Raw genomic sequence first — 15,869 nt, forward strand, 5'->3', positions numbered from 1 at the left:
GGCCTCACAATACTTCAGCATGTGCCCTCTCTGCCTGGCTGTTGCTCCGTGGGTGTGCCACGGAGGCAAAACAGACCTTGCTGCCGAGGTCTTGGATGTATTGCATGAAGGTGTGGCTTGTGAACTGCGTGCCATTATCGGTGATGACTCTGTTTGGCACACCAAAACGGCAGACTAGTCCCTTGAAGAACTTGACTGCTGACTGTGTTGTCACCTTCCTCACTGCTTTCACCTCCGGCCACTTTGTGAACTTGTCAATTGCAACGTACAAGTACTCAAAGCCCCCGACAGCACGGGGGAAGGGGCCCAGTATATCGAGCGCCTAGACCGAAAATGGCCAGGAGAGAGGGATTGTTTGAAGGGCTTGAGCTGGTTGATGAAGCTTCTTTGAATGGAACTTACATGCTTCACACTTGGTTACTAGTGCCATTGCATCCCGGAGGGCAGTGGCCAGAAGAAACCCTGCCGGAACGCCTTGCCGGCAAGGGCCCTCGACCCTATGTGGGAGCCACATATGCCTCCGTGTATCTCCGCCAACAGCTCCAGTACTTCCTCCCGGGGGATGCACTTAAATTTCACACCGTTCGGTCTCCTCCTGTACGGGACGTCATCGACGAACTGATACATAGCAGACCGACGGGCTACCTTCTCTGCTTCTTCCTGCTCCTCAGGAAGCTCCCCTGTTTGGAGGAATCGGACGGTATGATGTGCCCATCCCGGAGCCTGGGGCTCGACGGCAAGGACCAGAGGCATTTCTTCTGCCATGGGAGCGGCTGTCTCTACGGCCAGGGCTTGACGGCCTGCCGGAGTCGGTCGCTCCTCGGCAAGCTCAGAGTCCACGGCAACACCCTTGCCGGCAGCCCCTGGGGGCTCAGCGGGAAAGTACTTGCCGGGGCCTGATTTCCTCCGCTTGTTCTGCTCCGTTGATGGTTCGACGGATGGTTGAGTTAACCGAAGCAAAAAGGTACCTGGTTCCACAGGTAGCTTCAATGCAGCGCGCTTTGACAGGTAATCGGCGATGTCGTTTTCCGCTTGGGGAAACATGCTCCGCTTGTATACCGTCACAACGCTCCTCCAGCTTCCTCACCTCATCTACGTAGGCCTCCATCAACGGGCTCTGATAATCTTTGTTGACTTGTCTGACGACAAGCTGCGAGTCACCCCTGACGATGAGCTTTTTAACTCCGAGGTCTGCCACGATCCTGAGACCGGCGAGCAACCCCTCGTACTCAGCAGTGTTGTTGGTGGACATCTCCCTGGGAAAGTGCATCTGGATTACATACTTGAGGTGCTCTCCGATGGGCGCGACAAGCAGCACACAGGCACCGGTGCCTTGCAGCGAGAAAGCTCCGTCAAAGTACATAATCCAGTCGCGAGCTGTTTCCTTGCCGGGGAGAGTGGTCTCCTGGATCTCTTCATCAGGTGTTGAGGTCCATTCTGCAATGAACTCCGCCAGGTCTCTACTCTGGATTGTTGAAGTACTTTCAAACTTCAATCCAAAGCTTGATAACTCCAAGGCCCACTCCACAATCCTTCCGGTTGCGTCTGGGTTGTGCAATATCCGTTGCAACGGGAGGCGGGTGACGACAATGATCTCGTGGGCTTGGAAGTAATGATGCAGCTTCCTCGAGGCCATAAGGAGGCCGAAGAGCAATTTCTGCACACCGGAATATCTTGACCTAGCCCCCTGCAAGAGGGAGCTGGCAACGTAAAGTGGGTGCTGCATCATCTTCTTCTTCTGCACCACTCCACTTGACTGCGCGGGCTCTGTCCTGATGGCGCCAGATTCTGCTGGGGGCCTTGCCTTGCTGGCACCAGGCCCTGCCGGGGGAGTCTCTGACTTGCCGTCTGCCGATCCTGCCATTGCCACTCCCTCTTCGTCAACCTCCCTCTGCGCCACTAGCGCGGCACTGACCACTTGATTCGTCGCCGCTAGATACAGCAGCAACGTCTCTTGTGGTTTAGGCGCAACTAGTATCGGTGTAGAAGAAAGGTATCTCTCCAGGTCTTGCAACGCCGCCTCAGCCTCTGGGGTCCACTCCATTGGGCCCGCCTTCTTCAAGATCTTGAAAAAGGGAAGGGCGCGCTCGACAGACTTGGAGATGAATCGGCTCATGGCGGCAACGCAGCCAGTGAGCCGACGCACATCCTTGATCCGCTTGGGCGCCTTAATCTGCTCGATAGCATTGATCTTGTCTGGGTTTGCCTCGATCCCACGCTGCGACACAAAGAACCCGAGAAGTTTGCCGGACGGAACACCGAAGACACACTTCTCAGGGTTCAGCTTGAGGTTGATCTTGCGCAGGTTGGCAAACGTCTCTTCTAAGTCTTGTACAAGAGTTGCCCTGTCCTTGGTTTTGACCACTATGTCATCCATATAGGCTTCCATATTTCTATGTAGCTGGGGTTCAAAACCAATTTGGACTGCCCTTGCAAATGTTGAACCAGCACTCTTCAACCCGAAAGGCATCCGTAAAAAGCAATACGTACCACATGGGGTGATGAATGCTGTCTTCTCTTCGTCTTCTCTTGTCATGAAGATCTGGTGGTAGCCCGAGTAGGCGTCGAGGAATGATAACAGATCACACCCGGCCGTGGAGTCAACAATCTGGTCGATGCACGGCAATGGGAAGGGGTCCTTAGGACAATCCTTATTGATATCTGTGTAGTCAATACACAGCCTCCACTTCCCGTTTGCCTTGCGCACCACCACCGGATTGGCCAACCACGTCGGATGGAGCACTCCCCTCACCAAGCCTGCTGCTTCCAACTTTCTGATCTACTCTGTGATGAATTCCTGCCGTTCCAAAGCTTGCTTCCTGACCTTCTGCTTGACGGGTCACGCATGGGTACAGACAGCAAGATGGTGCTCAATCACTTCCCTGGGAGTGCCGGGGATGTCAGATGCTTGCCACGCAAACACATCGACATTCGCCCGCAAGAAAGTGACGAGCGCGCCTTCCTATTTGCTGTCGAGGGTGGAGCTTATGGTGAAAGCCCCTCCCGTGCCATCCTCCCTGACGAACACCTTCTTGGTCTCTAGTGGCGCAGCTCTGGATTTCATGCTCTTGCCGGTGGAGCTCTCTGGCACGTCCTCGCCGGTAGCACAACACTCCGAAGAGGTGCGCTTGCCGGAGTGGGTGCAAGAGGTCTTGCCGGCTTCTTCTTCCCTCCCGGGGCTTCAGCGGCAGGAGCAAGTGCCTTGGCGGCAGCAGCTGCAACTCCTTCCCGGTAGAGTTGGTCGGCGCAGATCAGCGCGTCCTTCTTGTTGGAGGGGACGATGATGATGTTCATCGGCCCAGGCATCTTCAGCGTGTTTTAGGCGTAGTGCGACGCTAACATGAACTTGGCTAGTGCCGGGCGGCCGAGGATCCCGTTGTAGGGCAAGGGGATCTCGGCTACATCGAAGACAATCCTCTCCGTCCTGTAGTTCAACTCGCCTCCAAACATCACAGTCAATGTGACCTTTCCCATCGGCTCGCTCCTTCCCAGGTTGACCCCTAGAAACGTGCCCGTTTCCTCGAGGTCTCCATCAGGAATTTGCAGCCTTTTGATCACAACGGGTGAGATCAAGTTCAAAGCGGCCCCGCCGTCAACCAGCATCTTGTTCACCTTGAGGTTGCGTATCATTGGTGAGACCAACAACGGCAAGCACCCGACCGTAGTTGTGCGGTCAGGGTGGTCCTCGGCGTCAAAGATGAGGGGCGTGCTGGACCACATCAGCGGCTTCTGAGCGTCGAACGAGGGCTCCGCTGCTGTGATCTCACACGCCTACTGTTTGAGGTGGCGGTGAGAAGTATGCAGCGAGGCGCCACCATCGACGCACATGGCCTCTATAGCCTTCTGAAACTGTTGCTTGCCGGACTCGTCGTCCTTGTCATGATCATTGTCTTCTTGCTTCTTGTCGCGGCCCGAGCGGGCCTCTCTTGTTGGTTGTCCTTGCCGCGGCGGCCTCCTTGGCCGCCACACTTCTTGCCGGATCCTTCGGCACCATCCTGACCCTTCTCCTTGTCCCGCCTCTCATACTCGGCCTTTTGCTTCTCAGCAAGCAGCTCGACTTGTCGGCAGTTCTGGAGGTCGTGGCCCTTGGTGCGATGGATCTTGCAATACTGCTTGTCGGAGCCCCCCGGCTTGTCGGCAGCCGCCAAGGCCCGGAAAGCGGCGCACCCGGCAATTTCCTTGCCGGGGTCGTCTGCCTTAGCCTTCTTGGCGGCACCGGTGCTATCGGATCCCTCGACGGCAAGCACGGTCTTGCCCTTGCGTTTCCTGTTGCGATGCCGGCCCTTCTTCGTCGGGGCAGCGGTGTCTTCATCAGTAGAGTCGGTCTCTGCGCTGGCGTCCTCGCCGGGGTACTTCCTTCCCTCTTCAGCCTGGGCGCACCTATCGGCCAGAACATAAAGTTCGCCCACATCCTTAACCTTGTTCATCGCCAGCTCTTCGCCCATCTTGCGGTTGCGCATGTTCTGATGGAACGCGCTAATCACGGCGGCGGGATGAACATTGGGGATGTTGTATTGCACTCGACTGAACCTCTGGATGTACTTGCGCAGGGTTTCCGCTTCCTTCTGGGAATGATATGCAAATCACTGGCGCGGCCATGAGCTTGGTGGCCCCCGGTGAAGGCACTAACGAACTGATGGCACGGATCCGACCAAGAAGAAATGGAATCCGCCGACAAGTGCATCAACCAAGACATGACGTTGGGCTTCAGTGCCAACGGGAAGTAATTGGCAAGCACCTTGTCGTCGCGAGCTCCGGCAGCTTGCATCGCGATGGTGTAGATGCTGAGGAACTCTGACGGATGGGTCTTGCCGTTGTACTTCTCGCCGACATTGGGCTTGAACATGCGGTGGGACGGCCACTGGAACTGCCGCAGCTCACAGGTAAAGGCTGGGCAACCCACCTTATAAGGTAGGCCGCCGGAGCCCCCTGGTGCTAGGTGGTCCATAGCGGGTCCCGCCCGCTTATTCGACTGGTGGCATGTATCGCGCCGGTGCTCGATGGTGGTTCGAGCATCTTCGTGGGCTCGTTCCCGAAGAACTTGGCGCTAGTCGCGGTGGGTCCGTGGGTCGGACGATGCTATGGAAATGTTATCACAAGCGTGATCGCGACGGACCGACACCCGCGGTGGCTGGCGCGGAGGAGCAGAGTGCACCGTGGCCGCAGCACCCCCGGCCCCTCCACCGCTGGCATGCGGTGGTTCGACGGAGCGCTGGCCCGAGGGCCCCGCCGGTCGCGGATCATCTTTATTGGCGATGGTGACGAGGCTCCGGATGGTGGCTCTCCACTCGTCGAGCTTCTCCGCAGCAGGAGGGACGTCGAGGAGCAGCTGCGCGCGCGCCAAAGCTTCTGCTGGCGTGGGTGGTGGCGACAGCTGCATGGACCGTGGCGTGCTTTGACATCTAACCATGTTAGAAGGAGCTCTATCACGGCCCAGCAGCTGCGTGTCATTTTCGCCAGCACTTCGGCAGGCATGCTGGACTCCTTCGTCCCGCAGATGATGCACAGGACTCTTTCCACGGCGGCATCCAGGGTCTCCAGCGTGGTGGCGCTGCTCGTCGCGCGCACCCTGGGAAGAGCGCGTTGTGGGCGCCGGCATAGGCGTCTTGGAGGTTGTTGCGCCGCCCGTGGGTGGCATAGCGACACTCCTGGAGGGCCCCGCGCCGCCTGCGGGGGGGCCAGCCCCATCTTTCGATTCGGCAATGCGCGGCCCGTCGTCTGGCGCACGAACGACGCCGCTCGCCAGGCTCTGACTGCCAGAGTGATGCTGGTGCTCGCGGGCCGCGGCTTGGGTCCTGTCCGTGACCGGCCCGCTGCTCGTCCGCACTGGCACGGGCCGTTTGGCTCCCGACGAGCCGATCGCCGTGATCGTCTTCTTCTTGGGAGCCATGGCAATGAAGAACCGCTAGGCTAACTGCTAGATCGGATTCTCACGACTGCGCCACCCCCTACCGGGCACGCCAAAGTTGTCGGTGGAAACGACACCTATGGGATCACTGGAATCCCTTCTACGGTTGGCGGGCGCGGGGTCGTGAGAAGAGCAGGTCTAACAGGAAGCACACGGATCATTTACCCAGGTTCGGGCCGCGAGGATGCGTAATACCCTAGTCCTGCTTTGGTGGATGTATTGAGTGTTCTTGTGTTCTTGAGCTAGCTACGGGGTGTAACTTGCCCAAAAGAGCCGAATCCCCCTCCAGTATGCCATGGGCCTCCTTTTATAGTCGAAAGGGGCTGCCACAGTGGCACACAGGAGGTGGAAAGGTTTACAGTGCTGCGAGCTTATCGCCCGTATTACAGGGCAAGACGCATTTAATGCATCGCTTAGGTGTCCCTTAGCTTTATCGGGGATGGGAACGAGGCCCGTCCCATCCGTCGCCGCCTCGCCTTGCTTCGACACGCGCCCAGGCCAGCGATGTATGTGGCGCCATGTAGGCAGGCAGGCAGCTGAGGTGGCGTGGTGGTAGGGTCTTCACGAAGATCTGCATGCCACCACGCAGGTGCTTGCTGAATTGGCTTGGAAGCCGCACATTGCCACGCAGGTGCCTGCCTAGCTAGTTGGGCTGGCAGCTGCATGTGAATGGCGGTGGAGTCTTGGTCGACGCGGGCCTGGCTGTGGCCCCGCTGATGTCCTCGGCAAGGGCCTTGCCAGGGGCTCGTCAAGGGTCTTGCCGTGGCGTTGCAGCCGTCCCCGGCAAGGCACTTGCCGGGGGTCTTGTGGATTCCCTTGGCTAGGATCCCGCCGAGGGTCGCCGTCTTCTGGTCTTCATCTGATCTCACATGTTTATGATCTTGACGAAGATCTGCGTGCCACCACGGAGGTGCCTTCCGAGCCCTGGTTCCAACGTAGTTGGTTGGGTCGGAACCCGTGGGCTCAAGGGTGGCTCGCTCTGTTGGTGTTGGGCAAGTTGCCCCGGCAAGGCTCTTGGCTGGGCCGCAGAGGCCGCCCCGGCAAGGTTCCTGCCGGGGGAGTCCACCTTGCCCCTTTTGCTATTTTTTATTCTGGTCTTGGCGTTGTCTCAGTTGTCTTGCGCTCCGGCTTCTCTCCGGCTCCCCTCCTTTGCCCTGCTGAGTGTGGTCGTGGCGCGCACGCGACCCTGACTGCAAGTGCACAAGTAAAGGGGTCAAAAGGAGAGCCCCTACTTTGGTACACCGACAGTTGTGATGTGATATGGTCAAGACATGATGATATATAATTTGTTGTATGAGATGATCATGTTTTCTAGAAGTTATCGGCAACTGGCAGGAGCCTTATGGTTGTCGCTTTATTGTATGAAATGCAATTGCAATGTAATTGCTTTACTTTATCACCAAGTGGTAGCGATAGTCGTAGACGCAATAGTTGGCGAGACGACAACGATGCTTCGATGATAATCAAGGTGTCAAGCCGATGACGATGGTGATCATGACGGTGCTTTGGAGATGGAGATCAAAGGCACAAGATGATGATGGCCATATCATTTCACTTATATTGATTGTATGTGATGTTTATCCTTTATGCATCTTACATTGCTTAGTACGGCGGTAGCATTATAAGATGATCCCTTACTAAATTTCAAGGTACAAGTGTTCTCCCTGAGTATGCACCGTTGCTACAGTTCTTCGTGCTGAGACACCACGTGATGACCGGGTGTGATAAGCTCTACGTTCTCATACAACGGGTGCAAGCCAGTTTTGCACATGCAGAATACTCGGGTTAAACTTGACGAGCCTAGCATATGCAGATTTGGCCTCGGAACACTGAGACCGAAAGGTTGAACGTGAATCATATAGTAGATATGATCAACATAGTGATGTTCACCATTGAAAACTACTCCATCTCACATGATGATCGGACATGGTTTAGTTGATTTGGATCACGTGATCATTTAGATGAATAGAGGGATGTCTATCTGAGTGGTAGTATTTGCATATCTTTGTTATAGATCAATAGCTTGCGATGTAGCTCCCCGTTTATTTTTGATATATTCCTAGAGAAAAATAAGTTGAAAGATGATAGTAGCAATGATGCGGACTGGGTCCGTGATCTGAGGACTATCCTCATTGCTGCACAGACGAATTATGTCCTTGATGCACCGCTAGGTGACAGACCTATTGCAGGAGCAGATGCAGAGGTTATGAACGTTTGGCAAAGCTCGGTATGATGACTACTTGATAGTTTAGTGCACCATGCTTTACGGCTTAAAACCGGGACTTCAAAAATGTTTTGAACGCCATGGAGCATATAAGATGTTCCAAGAGTTGAAATTAGTATTTCAGGCTCATGCCCGTGTCGAGAGGTATCAGACCTCTGATAGTACTTTGCCTACAAGATGGAGGAGAATAGCTCAACCAGTGAGCATGTGCTCAGATTGTCTGGGTACTACAATCGCTTGAAACAAGTGGGAGTTAATCTTCCAGATAATATAGTGATTGATAATGTCCTCTAGTCACTATCACCAAGCTACTATTACTTCCTGATGAACTATAATATGCAAGGGATGACGAAAACGATTCCCGAGCTCTTCGCGATGCTGAAATAGGCAACGGTAGAAATCAAGAAAAAGCATCAAGTGTTAATGGTTGGCCAGACCACTAGTTTCAAGTAAAAAGGGCAAAGGAAAAGAAAAGGAATTTCAAGAAGAAAGGCAAGCAAGTTGCTGCTCAAGTGAAGAAGCCCAAGTCTGGACCTAAGCCTGAAACTGAGTGCTTCTACTACAAAGGAAATGGTCACTGGAGGTGGAATTGCCCAAATATTTGGCGGATAAGAAGGATGGCAAAGTGAACAAAGGTATATTTGATATACAGATTATTGATGTGTACTTTACTAGTGTTCATAGGAACCCCTGGGTATTTGATACCGGTTCAATTTCTAAGATTAGTAACTCGAAACAGGAGTTGCAGAATGAACTGAGACTAGTTAAGGGTGAAGTGACGATGTGTGTTGGAAGTGGTTCCAAGATTGATATGATCATCATCGCACACTCCCTATACTTTTGGGGTTAGTGTTGAAACCTAAATAAATGTTATTTTGTGTTTGCGTTGAGCATGAATATGATTTGATCATGTTTATTGCAATACAGTTATTCATTTAAAGTCAGAGAATAATTGTTGTTCTGTTTACATGAATAAAACCTTCGATGGTCATACACCCAATGAAAATAGTTTGTTGGATCTCGATCGTAGTGATACACATATTCATAATATTGAAGCCAAAAGATGCAAAGTTAATAATGATAGTGCAACTTATTTGTGGCACTGCCGTTTAGGTCATATCGGTATAAAGCGCATGGAGAAACTTCATGTTGACGAGCTTTTCGAATCACTTGATTATGAATCACTTGGTGCTTCTGAACCGTGCCTCATGGGCAAGTTGACTAAAATCTCCGTTCTCCAGAACAATGGAACTAGCTACTGACTTATTGGAAATAATACATACCGATGTATGTGGTCCAATGAATATTGAGGCTCATGAAGGGTATCGTTATTTTCTTACCTTCACAGATGATTTGAGTAGATATGGTTATATCTACTTAATGAAGCATAAGTCTGAAACATTTGAAAAGTTCAAAGAATTTCAGAGTGAAGTGGAAAATCATCGTAACAAGAAAATAAAGTTTCTACGATCTGATCGTGGAGGTGAATATTTGAGTTACGAGTTTGGTCTTCATTTGAAACAATGTGGAATAGTTTCACAACTCACGCCACCTGGAAACACCACAGCATAATGGTGTGTCCGAACGTCGTAACCGTACTTTATTGGATATGGTGCGATCTATGATGTCTCTTACCGATTTACCATTATCGTTTTGGGGTTACGCATTAGAGACAGCTGCATTCACGTTAAATAGGGCACCATCTAAATCCGTTGAGGCGACACTGTATGAACTGTGGTTTAGCAAGAAACCTAAGCTGTCGTTTCTTAAAGTTTGGGGCTACGATGCTTATGTGAAAAAGCTTCAACCTGATAAGCTCGAACCCAAGTCGAAAAAATGTGTCTTCGTAGGATACCCAAAGGAGACTCTTGGGTACACCTTCTATCACAGATCCGAAGGCAAGATATTTGTTGCTGAGAATGGATCCTTTCTAGAGAAGGAGTTTCTCTCGAAAAAAGTGAGTGGGAGGAAAGTAGAACTTGATGAGGTAATTGTACCTTCTCTTGAATTGGAAAGTAGCCCATCACTGAAATCAGTTCCAGTGATGCCTACACAAATTAGTGAGGAATTTAATGATGATGATCATGAAACTTCAGATCAAGTTACTAACGAACCTCGTAGGTCAACCAGAGTACGATCCGCACCAGAGTGGTACGGTAATCCTGTTCTGAAAGTCATGTTAATAGACCATGATGAACCTACAAACTATGAGGAAGCGATGATGAGCCCAGATTCCGCGAAATGGCTTGAGGCCATAGAATGTGAGATGGGATCCATGTATGAGAACAAAGTATGGACTTTGATTGACTTTCCCGATGATCGCGAGCCAGTAAGAATAAATGGATCTTCAAGAGGAAGACGGACGCTGATAGTAGTGTTACTATCTACAAAGCTAGACTTGTCGAAAAAGGTTTTTGACAAAGTTCAAGGTGTTGACTACGATGAGATTTTCTCACTCGTAGCGATGCTTAAGTCTGTCCGAATCATGTTAGCAAATTGCCACATTTTATGAAATCTGGCAAATGGATGCAAAACTACATTCCTTAATGGATTTCTTAAAGAAGAGTTGTATATGATGCAACCAGAAGGTTTTGTCGATCCTAAAGGTGCTAACAAAATGTGCAAGCTCCAGCGATCCATCTATGGACTGGTGCAAGCATCTCGGAGTTGGAATATACGCTTTGATGAGTTGAACAAAGCATATAGTTTTATACAGACTTGCGGTGAAGCTTGTATTTACAAGAAAGTGAGTGGGAGCACTACATCATTTCTGATAAGTATATGTGAATGACATATTGTTGATCGGAAATAATGTAGAATTTTCTGGAAAGCATAAAGGAGTGTTTCAAGGAAAGACCTCGGTGAAGCTGCTTACATATTGAGCATCAAGATCTATAGAGATTGATCAAGACGCTTGATAAGTTTTTTCAATGAGTACATACCTTGACAAGATTTTGAAGTAGTTCAAAATGGAACAGTCAAAGAAAGAGTTCTTGCCTGTGTTGCAAGGTGTGAAATTGAGTAAGACTCAAAGCCCGACCACGGCAGAAGATAGAAAGAGAATGAAAGTCATTCCCTATGCCTCAGCCATAGGTTCTATAAAGTATGCCATGCTATGTACCAGATCTATTGTATACCCTATACTGAGTTTGGCAAGGGAGTACAATAATGATCTAGGAGTAGATCACTGGACAACGGTCAAAATTATCCTTAGTGGAATAAGGATATGTTTTTCGATTATGGAGGTGACAAAAGGTTCGTCGTAAAGGGTTACGTCGATGCAAGTTTTGACACTGATCCAGATGACTCTAAGTCTCAATCTGGATACATATGGAAAGTGGGAGCAATTAGCTAGAGTAGCTCCGTGCAGAGCATTGTTGACATATTAATTCGCAAAATACATACGAATCTGAATATGGCAGACCCGTTGACTAAACTTCTCTCACAAGCAAAACATGATCACACCTTACTACTCTAAGGGTGTTAATCACATGGCTATGTGAACTAAGATTACTGACTCTAGTAAACCCTTTGAGTGTTGGTCACATGGCGATGTGAACTATGGGTGTTAATCACATGGTGATGTGAACTATTGGTGTTAAATCGCATGGCGATGTGAACTAGATTATTGACTCTAGTGCAAGTGGGAGACTGAAGGAAATATGCCCTAGAGGCAATAATAAAGCTATTATTTATTTCCTTATTTCATGATAAATGTTTATTATTCATGCTAGAATTGTATTAACCGGAAACTTAGTACATGTGTGGATACATAGACAAACAGAGTGTCACTAGTATGTCTCCACTTGACTAGCTTGTTGAATCAAAGATGGTTAAGTTTCCTAGCCATAGACATGAGTTGTCATTTGATTAACGGGATCACATCATTATAGAATGATGTGATTGACTTGACCCATTCCGTTAGCTTAGCACTTGATCGTTTAGTATATTGCTATTGCTTTCTTCATGACTTATACATGTTCCTATGACTATGAGATTATGCAACTCCCGGATACCAGAGGAACACTTTGTGTGCTACCAAACGTCACAACGTAACTGGGTGATTATAAAGGTGCTCTACAGGTGTCTCCGATGGTACTTGTTGAGTTGCCATAGATCGAGATTAGGATTTGTCACTCCAATTGTCGGAGAGGTATCTCTGGGCCCTCTCGGTAATGCACATCACTATAAGCCTTGCAAGCAATGTGACTAATGAGTTAGTTGCGGGATGATGCATTACGGAATGAGTAAAGAGACTTGCTGGTAACGATATTGAACTAGGTATTGAGATACCGACGATCGAATCTCGAGCAAGTAACGTACCGATGACAAAGGGAACAATGTATGTTGTTATGCGGTTTGACTGGTAAAGATCTTCGTAGAATATGTAGGAACCAATATGAGCATCCAGCTTCCGCTATTGGTTATTGACCGGAGATGAGTCTCGGTCATGTCTAAATAGTTCTCGAACCCGTAGGGTCCGCACGCTTAACGTTCTGTGACGATTTGTATTATGAGTTATGTGATTTGATGACTGAAGTTTGTTCGGAGTCCCGGATGAGATCGGGGACATGACGAGGAGTCTCGAAATGGCCGAGACGAAAAGATTGATATATTGGAAGGCTATATTCGGACATTGGAAAGGTTCCGAGTGATTCGGGTATTTTTCGGAGTACCGGAGAGTTACGGGAATTCGTATTGGGCCTTAATGGGCCATACGGGAAATGAGAGAAAGGCCTCAAGGGTGGCCGCGCCCCTTCCCCATGGACTGGTCCGAATTGGACTAGGGAAAGAGGGCTCCCCCTTCCTTCCTTCTCCTTCTCCCTTCCCTTTTTCCTATTCCATGTGGGAGGTGGAATCCTACTAGGACTAGGGAGTCCTAGTACGACTCCACACTTTGGGCGCGCCCTATGAGGGACGGCCTCCTCCTCCCTCCATCCTTTATATACGTGGCCAGGGGGCACCCCATAAATAATAGACATTGTTCTTAGCCGTGTGCGGTGTCCCCCTCCACCATAATCCACCTCGGTCATATCATTGCAGTGCTTAGGCGAAGCCCTGCGCCGGTAGCTTCATCATCACCGTCATCATGCCGTCGTGCTGACGAAGCTCTCCCTCGACATTCTGCTGGATCGTGAGTTCGTGGGACATCACTGAGCCGAACGTGTGCAGATCGCCGAGGTGCCGTACTTTCGGTACTAGGATCGGTCGATCGTGAAGACGTACGACTACATTAACAGCATTGTCATAACGCTTCCTCTTTCGGTCTACGAGGGTACATGGACTACACTCTCCCCTCTCATTGTTATGCATCACCATGGTAGATCTTGCGTGTGCGTAGGATTTTTTTGAAATTACTGCGTTCCCCAACAATGCATGCAATTTCATAATTTTGATCTTCATTTCTTCATACAAACTCTGATTTGGGCATTTTTGGGCGCGTTGGACATCTCTAGGAAAGCCCGATACACACATGGTATTGGATCATCAATTTGGACACACCGAAAATTTCAAAATATCCAACTCTCCAAAGCACCTAAATCTGGTGCCTGGAACTCCTCTAGTTTAGCCCCACTTGGTCCTTATTGATGTACCAAGTACAAGAAAATGCCAATACATGTACAAAGACAAAAAAGGGGGAATTGACAAAAATTAAAAGTTGTGCAATGAACTTGGTAAAGCAGGTAAAGATCAAAAACTATGCACTGTGGACATGTAAATCTTGAAGGAAGTATGCCCTACAGGTAATAATAAAGTTGTTATTTATATTTCCTTATATCATGATAAATGTTTATTATTAATGCTAGAATTGTATTAATGGAAACTTAGTACATCTGTGAATACATAGACAAACAGAGTGTCCCTAGTATGCCTCTACTTGACTAGCTCGTTAATCAAAGATGGTTAAGTTTTCTAACCATAGACATGTGTTGTCGTTTGATCAATGGGATCACATCATTAGAGAATGATGTGATGGACAAGACCCATCCGTTAGCTTAGCATTATGATCGTTTAGTTTTATTGCTATTGCTTTCTTCATGACTTATACATATTCCTCTGACTATGAGATTATGCAACCCCCTAATACCGGAGGAACACTTTGTGTGCTATCAAACGTCACAACATAACTGGGTGATTATAAAGATGCTCTACAGGTGTCTCCGAAGGTGTTTGTTGAGTTGGCATAGATCAAGATTAGGATTTGTCACTCCGTGTATCGGAGAGGTATCTCTGGGCCCTCTCGGTAATGCACATCACGATAAGCCTTGCAAGCAATGTGACTAATGAGTTAGTTGCGGGATGATGCATTACGGAACGAGTAAAGAGACTTGTCGGTAACGAGATTGAACTAGGTATGATAATACTAACGATCGAATCTCGGGCAAGTAACATACTGCTGACAAAGGGAATGACGTATATTGTTATGCGGTTTGACCGATAAAGATCTTCGTAGAATATGTAGGAGCCGATATGAGCATCCAGGTTCCACTATTGGTTATTGACTGGAGATGTGTCTTGGTCATGTTTACATAGTTCTCGAACCCGTAGGGTCCGCACGCTTATCGTTCAACGACGATTCGTATTATGAGTTATGTGTTTTGGTGACCGAAGTTTGTTCGGAGTCCCATATGAGATCACAGACATGATAAGGAGTCTTGAAATGGTCGAGAGGTAAAGATTCATATATTGGAAGGCGGTATTCGGACATCGGAATGGTTCTGAGTGATTCGGGCATTTTTCTGGACTACCGAGGGGTTATCGGAACCCCCCCCCCTCGGGATATTGGGCCTACATGGGCCATAGGGGAGAGGGGAGGCAGCTCACAAGGGGTGGCCGCGCCCCCTCCTTATAGGGAGTCCGAATTAGACTAGGGTAGAGGGGGCGCCCCCTTTCCTTCTCCTCTTCCTCTCCCTTCCCTCTTTTCCCTCTCCGGAAAGAGGAAAGGGATTCCAACTAGGATTAGGAGTCCTAGTTGGACTCCCCCCATTAGCGCGCCCCCTAGGCCGGCTGCCTCCTCCCCTCCTCCTTTATATACGGGGGTGGGGGGCACCCCAAAACACAATAGTTGTTTCTTAGCCATGTGCGGTGCCCCCCTCCACAGTTTACCACCTCGGTCATATTGTCGTAGTGCTTAGGCGAAGCCCTGCGTGGATCACATGACCAACATCGTCGCCACGCAGTCGTGCTGACGGAACTCTCCCTCGACCCTGTACTGGATCAAGAGCTCGAGGGACGTCATCGTGCTGAACGTGTGCTGAACACGGAGGTGTCGTATATTCGGTACTTGGATTGGTTGGATCGTGAAGACGTTCGACTACATCAACCGCGTTAACTAACGCTTCCACTTTTGGTCTACGAGGGTACGCGGACACACTCTTCTTGCTCGTTGCTATGCTTCTCCTAGATAGATCTTGCGTGATCGTACGAAAATTTTGAATTACTACGTTTCCCAACAGTGGCATCCGAGGTAGGTCTATGCGTAGATGATATATGCACGAGTAAAACTCAAAGAGTTGTGGGCGATAATAGTCATACTGGTTACCACCAACGTCTTACTTTGATTCAACGGTATTGTTGGATGAAGCAGCTCGGACCGACATTACATGACCGCGTTCATGAGACTGGTTCTACCGACGTGCTCCGCACACAGGTGGCTAGCGGGAGTCTGTTTCTCCAACTTTAGTTGAATCGAGTTTGACTACAGCCGGTCCTTGTTGAAGGTTAAAACAACACACT

This window comes from Aegilops tauschii, chromosome 1, assembly GCF_002575655.3.
Source record: "Aegilops tauschii subsp. strangulata cultivar AL8/78 chromosome 1, Aet v6.0, whole genome shotgun sequence".
Taxonomy (NCBI): Eukaryota; Viridiplantae; Streptophyta; class Magnoliopsida; order Poales; family Poaceae; genus Aegilops; species Aegilops tauschii.